The sequence below is a fragment of the Nothoprocta perdicaria genome, unplaced genomic scaffold (assembly GCF_003342845.1).
Source record: "Nothoprocta perdicaria isolate Ctin4 unplaced genomic scaffold, notPer1 scaffold_2, whole genome shotgun sequence".
NCBI classification, from domain to species: Eukaryota; Metazoa; Chordata; class Aves; order Tinamiformes; family Tinamidae; genus Nothoprocta; species Nothoprocta perdicaria.
In genome coordinates this window covers 3695164-3707487 of record NW_020455204.1, presented here as the reverse complement: position 1 = coordinate 3707487, position 12324 = coordinate 3695164, and the positions used below count along the sequence as shown (strand labels likewise).

At 40.2% G+C, this 12324-nt stretch overlaps 1 long non-coding RNA gene across 1 annotated transcript in view; it reads left to right on the top strand.

Moving 5' to 3' along the window:
- LOC112946060 overlaps positions 1 to 10243 on the top strand; it is a 76451-nt gene extending 66208 nt beyond the window's left edge. Inside the window, exons 3-4 of the long non-coding RNA XR_003249132.1 lie at positions 5399 to 5498; positions 10050 to 10243. This is a non-coding gene — a long non-coding RNA (uncharacterized LOC112946060). The remainder of the gene's footprint in view (positions 1 to 5398; positions 5499 to 10049) is intronic.
- Positions 10244 to 12324: the final 2081 nt, after the last annotated feature.

Sequence of the window (12324 nt, the reverse complement as noted above, 5' to 3'; positions counted from 1 at the left end):
TTTACTGATGTCCAAGCACCCAGGTTAGCTTTGCTTATGAGTAATAAGTAGGGCTTTTTGTTGCTGTGCCTGCACAGTGCTATTTATAGCAGCAGTTAACTCTTCATGGTGGGAATAAGTCATTTGAGACACGAACGCAAACACTGCCTGTTCTGTGGGGCTGCAGCTGGATTTCTCTCTCCCCTCAAACTGTGTATTGAAATAACCATTTTTAACTGATGTCTATTGGTTTAAATACACTATTAACACATTTATTGTAGCATTTGCAATAGATGAAGCAGGCTGTTGGCCTGCTTAACTGAATAGCTGCCCTGATGTTTGTTGCTTGCCATTGTGTTATTTTACCACTGTTAGAAGATAGCACAATAATCTTTTGTGAGAGGATGACTGTGACCWTCTGCAAGATTTTCCAGCCCTGCCTAATATTTTAGTTGTTCTTTTTTGTCAAGGAGAAACTGGCCTGGCTGTGGAAATTGCTGCCAATCCTGTCAGTCTCTTAATCCTGCATTTTTCAAAATGGAGATTTAACGTTGGAATATGATTGTTCTCAGCTGTAGTTCAGTGCACATAGACAGCTACAGGCTGCAATGCTATCAGTAGCGTTTCTCATGTAGTGGATGCCCTTTTATCAAAACTCAAAGCATCTAGGGGTTCAAGAAAAATAAGGATACTAAAATCTTGTTCAGAGAAATCCTTTAATTCTGTGGAAATAATTCTTTAATATTAGAACAATACCCAAAATAGATTTTATATTGTTGAAGCCAGGCTGTAAAATACTAGGAAGAAACTGCAGAGCGAAGCTACCAACGATGCTGCTTTAGGTGTTGATGTCTCTCTTTTTCTCATTGAAACAACCTTGTTCTAATAATAGACCTATTGATTTTTGGTGGCACTGTTTGCAAGGGTGGCCTCTAGTAAAGAAGAATTTTTGTTGACAGTGAGATCAGACCCAGTCTATCAATACAGTGCTATGTACTGAGCCTATATGGAATGCATGTATAGTTAATTTATACGCTGATACTATCTAGCCTTCATATAATCTTTAGAGTTTTTTTTTCTAGTTATTTGGAAGATACTATTTGTAAGAAAATTCCACCATAACCATTTTAGACTATTTACAAGTTTGCCTGGATAGCTACAGATTGGCTGTTTGTGTGTCGGTGAGAATCAAATCGAGGTCAGAGGAAGTGAGGGAGCCTTGGTACATACAGCTGCTGCTAAAAGCAGCCATGAGAATACTTGGAAGCCTGAATATACATGAATCAGCAAGGGACTGTAAAGTGCAATCCGTTTTGAAGTAGAGCTGCTTATTGATTTCAGTGGGGGAGACTTCAAAAATCAATGGCATGCAGCAGCTTTAGGATGCAATGGCATGTGTTCGAGGGCATTAAAGGGATTGGCCTATGAACTAATCAACTTGGTAGCAATCACATTTGGAAAGATCCAAGGCACAAAGGGAAAGTGTCAGAGGTCTGAGAAGCAGCAAATGTGCTAGTTATGTTCCAAAAGAGATGGCAGGATGTTTTTTTATTCATTCTAGCTTTAACTTCCAGATAAAAATGGTACCATGTATGGTAACATTGTCCCAATAGATTACATTTTAATTCTGTAGTAAAACAAAACAAAGAAAATAGAAAAATATCAAAGTAGCTAGGTATATGTAAATATTGGCATTTGCATGAATGTACAATATTAAGTAAAAGGAATTGCAGAAATCTGCTGCTGAACATATCAGAATGTTCTGAATTTTTCTGGCTTTATAAGATTTGTGCAAATAGTTCAACTCAGCTGGACGCTTCAGGCTTAGCTTCTTGATTTGAGGGATAAAAAAGTGTTCACTCCCAAATATTCCCCACTAGCAGCACTGAAGTAGATACATAGAAATTAAGCTGTGCAAATTACAGATTTTCTAAGTTGGGAATGAAATAATTAATGTCATTAGTATTTCAGTTTTCTTGGCTGAGCTGACAGAATTAACAGTTGCTGACATGAATGTGACAGTTGAAAATCTCTTGTTGTTGTTCCATGTTCTGCAGACTCGTATTGCAGTCGGAACTGAGCCATCGCTACATTGCTCAGTCTTTGCATGTGCAGGAGACTTCTTCCTAAACCTGTTCCACCTAGATACTCACTTGAAGAAATAAATGGAGGGTTTGTTTACACAGAGAACTTCAAGCACACAAAGTGAATTTATAGCCCCTCACATACCTCATTAAACCTTAGTGTGGACACTTAGTAAGTGTGAGGTAACGTGATGACACTTTGCCATGCTGTTTTATGGTTAATTAACACAAACACTGATCTTTGCAGGAAGTGTGGCATAACGAGCTCTGTGATTTAAGGCTTCAGCTTGCTCAGTGTAGAGAAGTTCTTAGGTCCTAAAGAACAAGAGCTCTGCTTTGGAGAGGTACCACTATCCTCTTCTGGTCTATAAATGATGGAAACTGTTGCATTTGGTAAAACTACATCTAGGCTAAAGCACAGACTTAAAAATTACCCCCATAAAAATAGTTCAACTTGAGGTTTAATGGTTTCCTGAATTAGTTGTGCTATTATATGAATACATTTGTTATAAAGGTGTTCTGTATTGCTATAATTAATTTTTTCTTTTCATTTGGGAGTAAGCTACAGCAATAGGAATGTATTGTATTAGGGAAATTGAGCTACAGTTTAATTAAAGCTGTGTGAGTGCAATATCACCTAGCCTTGAAAACACTGTACAGAAGTTTAGGCAGAAAAACACCCTGGAAGTGAGCTCAGCTAAAGTGGAGAGTCAGATCCTAAAGGAAGGTGTAGAAGGACCATGACTGGTGTCATTTAAACAAGCACAGGTGAATCCATGCAAGACTGTATACTGTTTTTAAAATGATGGAATGCAGTAATATCTGCACTACAGATTTCTTTTGAAAATGGCACTCAAGGTTGTTGATACACCTGCTGCTGTAAAATTTACTTTCTTCAGGCCTATTAAAGTTGGCATCATTATAGTGATACAGAATGCAGCTTTGCCAGAGAAATGTTATCTGTGTTAGGAGTACTTTGTTGGTTCAATATATTGGTTTTCATGCACCAGATTCTGAGTATAGACAYGAAGCATGTGTTTTTAATTAGTGTGACAAGGAGAAAGATCACTTCGATCAAGGATGTCAAGTTGCTTTACAAATATGAATGCCAACCTCATGATCTACGGTAGTTGGGCAAATAATGAGGAGGTTAGGTGACCTGCCCAAGGCTTTCTGGTATATATAATTATAGTAGGACTTTGGATAAAACAATATTCCCCCCCCCCAACCCCAAGAATCCCATTTCCCTGTCCCCTGCTCTAGTTGCCAGACACGTACCTTCTGAAAGAACATGTTTAAAAACKTGGTTGTCTGAGTCATGCTCTGTTTTGCTGGGAATAAAATATTTTACAAGTTAATATAACATAATGCTTTTAATTAAGAGGCTAATTAGAATATTATTTTATACTAGCTGGGAATCATTATTGTCAGTTATAAGATATGAAGTTTCTTCTGACCAGAGCCAAATCTGCAGTGTGTAAATTGTGAGGATTATATTATGCCTACCAAGATGTATGTGTGTCTGGATTCTTTTTGTTGGTGTTGCCAAAACCATAGTGTAGTGTATTATTCTTGTATAATAGTATTGCTGGTACCGATTGGAGGAAAATTCCTCCTGATGTAAAATCTCAAGTATTTTACATGAACTTTTCTGCAGTAATAGAACTGTCGAGCTGCAGGGTTCACTGACGTATCCTTTAGAATCCAAAGCTCCTTCTCAAGCAGTTTTCCTGTTAGCATTTCCCCTGCCCTTGTTCCTTCCCTAGTTGAAACCTTGTTTCACAGACTGCTTCTGTCCAAAGGAACAAAAAAAGCCCTAACCAGCCTTTTTTGTTTCTTTTGACACCAACACAGTATGTCTGCTGGTGCCTATGAGAGAACTATATTGAAATCTCTTGCTTTGTGAATTCCTCATTGCTATTCATTGGTGGCGATTGCCACGTAAGGGTCAAATTAAAGTGCAGTCAACCACAGCAGCGACACAGAGAGGAGCTGGACTCGGGATAGATTCCTCTATAAGGTCTGCAGAGTGGCTTATTCACAACTTATTACATGCAATGTATATTTGGGTTTGCAAAATGTTGCTCCTGCTGTCTGGAGAAACTGAATTATGCTTAATCCCTCAGGTCATTTATTCCAAATCTGGCCTTTCTCTCTTGTTTGGGCTCCCCCTCTCTGTTTCTCTCTGCCGACTTTAGTCTCTGGGCACCTTTGCAGTCTTTGAGCCCTGAGCTTAATTCTGTKGGCTTAAGGAAAACCAGGTATTTGACATAGTACTTTCATGCTCTTTAAGATTAGATCCATGCAAAGAAAGGATCGTGTTTCTGGTAATTTGGCCAAAACACAAGAAATTTTGTTTATGCTGGCTTGAAGAAGGCAGACAGTACCTGATTAAGCATAAATCTTCTGGGGCAAAATGACGCTTTAAAAATGCCCTAATACATTTGAACCAGCAAAGTAAGTTTGTACTGGCTCTGTACCTCATGCCATGTGGTTGCAGCATTTTTGATGTGGTGGTAGGCTTAAAACCAGAGATACTGTTTCAGTGAACCATGGTTTGAGTGAAATGGATTCTGTCCTGTACAGCCTCTAGCAAAAACAGCCACTAAATGTGTAGCCCTTACCCAGAGAAGTTTTGGTGCTACGTATCTCTACAGGCAGAATCTCTACAGGCAGAATTTTATGAAAACAAAACAAAACACCCGCCACCAACAACAAAAAAGAGATTTACCAAACTACAAGCAAGAGCTAATATCCAAAATAGGACTTTCACGTAAGTTTCCTATAGGAATAGATTAAAGGCAGGTAAAAAATGGGAATTGAATACAAATTATTGTATAGTGTGCTTATTTTAGAAATGAATCTACCCTTTCTAGTAGATATCKGTAAGACAATTTTGAGCCATTTGGGGACTCATGCTGAATATTGAGCCTAAGATTATTTGCTGATACAATTATTCTTATTTTGGAGAACCTGAGGTTAGGTATCTGTGTTTTATAATATTTGGCAACAATATCCAGTTTTGTACTGTTCARAATCCTTGATTCAGTCTAGAGTTTTCCCCCAAATAAAGAGGTTAACAGTAGCTGTCGTACAAAAATGCAATTATTGATTACTGGACAACAAATCAGATTAACCACTGGAGTTTTCCTTAGCTGTCTCCTTGAGATACTCTTCTCTGAATGATGGTTTTTTTTTTTCCTTGCACATCAGGGCAGAAACAGTATAATAAATAATTTATTTAGCTCAGGAAGTAGAACTTGTGAAATGACTGTGTGCAAAATCGGCCATGATACCTTATTAACTAACTTTCTTCTCTTTCCTGTGTCTTATAGCTGTTCTGCTCGAGGCTGCTCTTCTGCTTTGTCTATACTTTTCTAGTCCTAGTGGGTGATGCCACAAGATCTTTAACATTCAGATCCCCCAGTCCACTAGGTGTGTATTGCTTGTTTTCTCTGCATGCTTTCTGATACTGCATGGGGGCTAACAGTCATTTAATGCTGCTTGTCTATTGTGGCACTTGAGGGTGAAAATATGATTAGCATGTGTTATGCTTCAATCCCATAGATTATTTAACCCCTATTTTTGCTTGTATTTGGCTGGATTTGCTCCGTGCAGAGTCGCATAGCTGCTGTTGCCATGCACGCTCACAGCCTTCCTTCATGCTTGCTTGTACAGCCTCTGATTTGCTCTGTCCACCTGCRCAGCATTACTGCTTGTGAGCAGTTCCTCACTGCACTGCTCCTTGTTAGCAGGATTTAGTGGATTTGAACCGGGTTCAGAGAGAGCAATAGTGGCGTGGCCAGGTTCAGTTTGCAGACTCCTGGGCCTGAAGAATCTCCTGCGTGTACTGAGAACCACTTCTCCTCTCATCGGTGAGGAAGCTTTGAGTTACTCTGTGACTGACTAGTGGACACTACTCTCTCCAATGCTCTCAAATTTCATTGGGATTTGAACTTTTTCAGTGACTGTTTGGACTTAGTGCCCAATTCTTGTACCGCTTGACCCTGGTTATCCAAGAGGCTCTTTGAGAACTCTTTGACTATCCCATAGTAGCAAAATCAGGGCACAGAGCTAAGTCACGTTTGAAAGGGACCACGTGTCCAGTGTCCCCAAGACCCTTCACCAGAGGGAGGAGTTGGGTTGTTGGTCACAGGCCCCTTTCTGACTCTGCACAGGGGTGATTTTTATCCCTACTGAGCACTTAAACTGTATTGACTTACAGAGGCTGCTTGATGCATTAGTTCTTCCTATGAGCAAACGAGGAAAAATGGATCCTCTTATTTTGCTTCAGCTTTAATGCACCACAATAATAATATGTTTAAAATGACACAGGCAGTAAATGCTGGATTCGCTGCTGTGGGCATAACTGTTGACATTCTTCAGGCATGTGTTTGCTGGGTTTAGAAATGCAGCCTAAGGAATAATCTTTACCTGGCTGCTATAGGTCAAATATTTTCATTTATTTATAGGCTTTTCAATGTATTTTAATCTATTTACAAATGGTAGCAAAGTGCAAGTGGCAGCCTGAGTAACTAGCTTATGAGTCAGTACTATTTTTTGTTGTTGATTTTTACTCTCCTAGTCTAGACTGCTGATAATGTAAATTGTTGAAATCCTGGGTAAATAATTGGGAGTGCAATCAACAGCATGCAAGTATTTATCTGCTAATGAATCATTTGAAATGCRTAAGTCTCTCTTTGTCCAGTGGTTCTTACAGGGCAGTTATTGGTTCTGCTGCAGTTTTCTGCATAGCAATCAGGATTTTTATGGTCACTAATTGTACATCTGAAAATTTATACAGTTTATTTTCTGCCTATGCTTTTCTCTGCACAGAGAAAAGAAGCATAGTATTTATGGCTGTAAGGAGGTTTACACTTTATTTCCTGCACAGAGATCTCTATAGTTCTCTAGAGATTTGTACCATTTATAGAACCTAATTTTTCTAGGTTCTCTCATGTGTGGCATCAAGTGCTTCTACCTCATTAAGAAACTTCTCAATGAGATCTTTGTCATATTCTCAAAATGTGACTTGAAAGTTGTACATCAGCTCAATCATCAGCTACAGCTTTTATTATTAAAGCTGTTACTGCTTCAGAATCATGTATTACAGGAGGTTCTTTCAGTTTTTCAGGGCACTGTTGGTAATGAGTTCCCTTAGAATGAAAAAATTGATAATCTACTCTAAAGGGAATGCATTGTTTTGAATTAGTTATTGTAGCTCACATCCTGTCATCTTCCTCCCACATTCTKAATTGATTCACTTTTTGCAGTTAGCTCATCCAACCTCTTGAGCTTCTAAAAGGTAATGGAGACCTTTCCAGACCAGCTGGAAAAGAGCTGTATTTTAGTTATAGGCCAAATACTTAAGTTTAATCCGACGCAGGTTAATTTGTAGGATTTGGTTTTAGATGAAACTCTGGTCTGCATGAGGGAACACAGTAAGTTATTGGAGAATGCATGAKTAGCTCTGCAGTGATGACTTCCCCAAAGAGCTCAATCCTGACCTTGTGTTGAGAACCTCGGTGCTGGGTTTCTCTTTCCTTCTGGCGGGTGTTACACTTGCCTACCTTGTCATGGCTAAGTCAATTTTCAAACAATTCTTTTTTTTTGTGAGAGAAATTTCTTTAGCCAAAACCAATCCTTATTATGATTTCCATAGGGGTCTACTGATCCGTTAACTTGCAAAAGAAGCATTTCATCCAGGGTCATGTACATCCAAGATCCAATTGAGCCCGCATTTAAACTAGAGGAGCAAGAACTAAAGGAGCATTAGGCTGCCATGTTCATAACATGAGATTAATGTAGTTAGGGCTGGAGAAAACAAAGGAGGTTCTGACTTACCAGGTGAGCTACCCACAGCCAGCGAGAAGGACCAGCCTCTAAATGCTCTTACAGCCTCTGAAGAGCAGCATTACAGAGCCCTGGTCATGGTGCGCCCAGACACTGTGCACAGGACTGTACCATGCACTGAACCAYTAGCACTGAAGAAAGCTAGAAGCTAGTTTTTCCCTCTTTCTGCATGTAGGATTGCAGTCTTTTTCAGTATAATATTCTCCAGGTTCTTTGTCCATATTAAGACCCTTGACCCTGAGCAGATACACCAGGAGCTGGACAAAAGGACCATGAGTTATCCCTTCCTTTGTGCTCCCCCATGGGACCAGCCAGGGCTGGCTGTGGAGTCCGGCCAGTTCCTTACCCTGCCTTGGCCTCTTGAGGCAGCGGGGCAGAACATGCAGATATATCCTCCTCCTCCTCCAGTGCAGCCTTCTGTGTGCGAGCCAGCTCACATCCATCCAGAAAGTTTGGCTGTGTTTTCCCATAGCTCTGCCATGGGAGACTGCTGGGCCTATGGCATGGGAAGCTGGGCCTACRGCATGAGAAGCTGGGCCTACAGCAGGCTGTGCTGCAGCAGGTGACTCACACAGCGCTGTCCCCCATCGTGTGGTCTTTTYGTGTAGACTTTCTTATACAAGGTTGCAGTCCTCCTGGGAAGACATTAAAGCACTATCTGAAGGTTGGGGACACTGCTAATGATCTGGCTTTGCAAAACAAGGATCAGAGTGGGAGATTCCTGAAGCAGGCGGCTTGCTCTGTGTTCTGACTGGAGTGTAGTGCTGTGGTACTTTCGGGTTTTCTTCCAGAATATCAGTAGAAATTAAATCAATGTGTGCATAAGAAAAGCCTTTATATTCTATTATAACACTCACTGGTCCGTAGAGATGAAAGGCTCAAATCATTGTTATAGATGACCATTATGAGAATTATACAGAGTAGTAGTCCTTGTCTAGAATCCAGTGTGATTTTGTCTCCAAAGTAACTCCTTTGGAGTTAACCATGGCCCATGGAGCAATAGTTAAACTTGTAAGGTAATTTCCTATGGAATAAAGGTGTATATCCTTGCTTTGGTATCTCTTTCCTTTGCCCATGGTGTCTTTTGGGCCTAGTTTGGGTTGTTTTCAATCAATTTTGACAGAAGAGAAGAGGGTTACAGGGTTGCTTATGAGTTCCTACAAATTTTGCAGAAGACGTGCAGCTCTTATGGAAGCACCAAAGGGACAATTTCTAACTTCTGTAGCTCTTAGCAGCTCAGAGCAAGCTCTTTGTTCTCCTGCACACACAGTAAAGCTGGCAGTAGGGTTTTCAGTGGAATGAAATGATTTACTTTACCTGCTAGAGATGACATAAGGTAGAAGATATATCCCACATAGCTGGGTTTTGGCTTTCTGCCTTTTTTCCTGAATTTGAGACACAAGCAGTCCTGTGTGTTTTCCGTGGGAGATATTTGATTTRGGATTTTGTTTTCTTCATTTACATTATTAGCAAACAGCTGCATGAAGGACTGTTTCACTGGCTGCCATGCTGAAATCATCATGCACATTTCAACTGCAATTGCACTGTCTGCACTTAGAAAGGTTTTCCATATTGCAGTGTTAACTTCTGCAATTTAAAAATGAAAACTACTTTTAGCCACTGCTTGCTAAATTTAGGGGGCTCGGTTCACTTGGAAAAAATGGACACAACTGTTTTCTGGTACCATAAAACTCTGTTACAGTTCTCATTTAGCCTGTAAAAGGCAAAAATTCCAGGTGTCTGTACTGAGAAAGGTTGTGTTCCTCATATCTTTTTTTTTTTTTGTATAGTTTTTTTTAACTACATTACTGTTTACACAGTGAAATTAGCTTTKCAAGAGGGATGAAAAATCCTTGTCAGACAGAGCAATTTCAGAAAAAAAAAGATCAAAGGAATTCTCTCCAAGGTGAGCATGTGTTCTTTTTTTGAACAGCAATGCCTTGGCTTAATTACATTTAATTTAAAATGAAATCGGTGGCTGGAAATGAAGTCTTTTCAAASAGCAAAGCAGTTTGCTTCCTGGAGCAAAGGCTCTTCTAGCAGGGTGACTAACAATGTGCATTTTTATTCTTCACCTCTGACCTGTGCCCTCTCCTACCCCTTTACCTAACCCTTTCCATTTGCCCTGGTCAGTTAACAGGCAGGAGCATTTCAAAGAAAGCATGGATGACTATGATATAAGGTCTGCTGCCAGCATTTTAGCCTCCGTTAAGGAGCAGGAGGCGCGTTTTGAGCGGCTGACCCGGGCACTCGAGGAAGAGCGGCGCAATGTCTCCCTGCAACTTGAGCGTGCCAATCAGCCAGCAGACCGAATGAGCATTTGCAACATTGGCAATGGGCAGCCACTGGCAACCGCCTGGCAGCAGCTCGTACTGCAGGTAACAGCCTGCCCGTCCTACCTCCCACTAGCCTCCACCTCCTCCAGAACCTCCCATGCCAAAAATTGGGGTGCATCTCCTCCCTTGTTTGTCATTGCATCTCCTTCCGTAGCCCRTGGTGCAAGGAGAAGCACCATCAGTTCAATAGTCCCTATTTCAGAGCTTCACACTCTCCAATCTTRTTGCTCGCTACGTACATGTTCTGGTGGTTTTAAACCAAGACTAAATCATAATTCTTGTAGCGAGTAAAATTCCCATTAGAAATCAGTTGGACTCCGAGGAGAGCAAGAAGCATGAAAAGTAGGGAGGTTCTGTCCATGGAAGTCTTACTGCTTGTATAGGGTGGGATATCATCATTTGTTTCCCATGTGTATTGGAATGATGGACTTATTTTTATGATGCAAACATAGTTGGTTTCTTGATAGCATGAGATTTCTGGGTATTGTTCTTTAAYGGTTTAAACATATAATGCTAAACCACTTGCTTCTCTGACTACTTGAACTAACAGATCAGTCTGCCATGCAAGGTAAGTCCTGCTGAAGCAATCGTGCTATTTGTGAAGGTTTCTTTCCTAAGAGAACTCTTCTGTTCAACTGAGAGAGGAGCTACAATCTGGAGGATTTGAAAAGTTGATTCCCACTTACACRGTTCTGTCTGCACCGGGCTGTATTGGGGCAGACCTTATGTCATGTTCTGTTAGCGTAGCCCATTCAGTAGCAGCTGTCATGGTACTGCACAGGCAGCTGTTCTGTWTGGGACTCAATGTGAAAGGACCAGCCCACACTGGCTGGGCTAACAGTAGCTGGTAGGAGCTGGAGGTCGTTTTCTTCTTGATTAGCAGCAGGGCTCATGAGGGGGAAGATGTGCTTACATGTTTTTTATAGCAAAGGACAAATTCACCTTCACCTTTTCTGAATGAATTTGTGCAAAGTGCCTGACTAACGGCTCCAGAGTGAAATACCAGCGCCACAAAACTGATGAAGCATGATTTTTCTCCAGTGTTATGGCTTAAGGTCTAACCACTTCCTAGAGAACTTACCAGGGACTTCAAGGTATTGGGGTCTGCGTGACACTTGTGGAAAAAAATATCCTTTGTCAGTGACCCCGGGCTGAATCCGTTTATGTTCAGTTCATTGCTGCTTTGGGAAAAGAGAGGGCTTCAGTTCATAAATAATTAATGTTGAGCTTTTTAGGGCAGTTTGTATATGAAATAAAGTGGTTGATTAGCTAAACATGCACAGTTAAGAATTAGTGTAAGGTTATTTCAGTGAATTTTCATAAAATGTACCGAGGGCCAAATTCCTCTGACTTAATAGAATTAATTTAATGGTTTTTAAATGAAGGATGAAATTTTTACATTCAGTCTTACTCAGCATATATAACAATTGCACCGTTACAATTACACACTGCATTTCATCGACAAGATTTCACAAAGCATAAGACAGTCTGTACTCTGTTCTCTGTAGGGTTTGCTAACTCACTAGWGAAATGCAACTACCTCTGAAAAGCTGCATTTCAGAGAGGCCTGACTAATCTCTGCAAAGCATCCTATTCAACCTTATATATTTTACGCAATATTACAAAATTACCCAAGCAGTAGCTTTTCCACTTGAAAATTGCATAGAGGATAATATGTATTATAGTTATCCTGGAATTTGGGCAAGAATCAAGGATTAACTCCATTTTTATGAGTGCAATGCAAATTTTAATGACCTCTGCAACCAAGCTTCAGTTTTTATTGTTGTTTGATTGTCGGAGTGGAATTTGGCTAAGAGATTTGTCAGTGAAGTGAGTGTAGTCAGGGCTTTATTATGAGAGTCGCTCTCAATACTTCTTTGTTATATTTGCTCCCAAGCTGCTTCCCTTCTTTGAAAATAAAATTAAGCCCTAAAAAAAAAAAGAGAGAGGTGGCAAAAAGTGATAGAGGCAATGTGCCAGAAGTGTAATAGTTTCCTGAAGTTCTCAAAAGAAAAATCAAGGTCTTATGCAAATTATTCTAATTCACTCAGGCTTCTTTTTTTTTTTTTTTT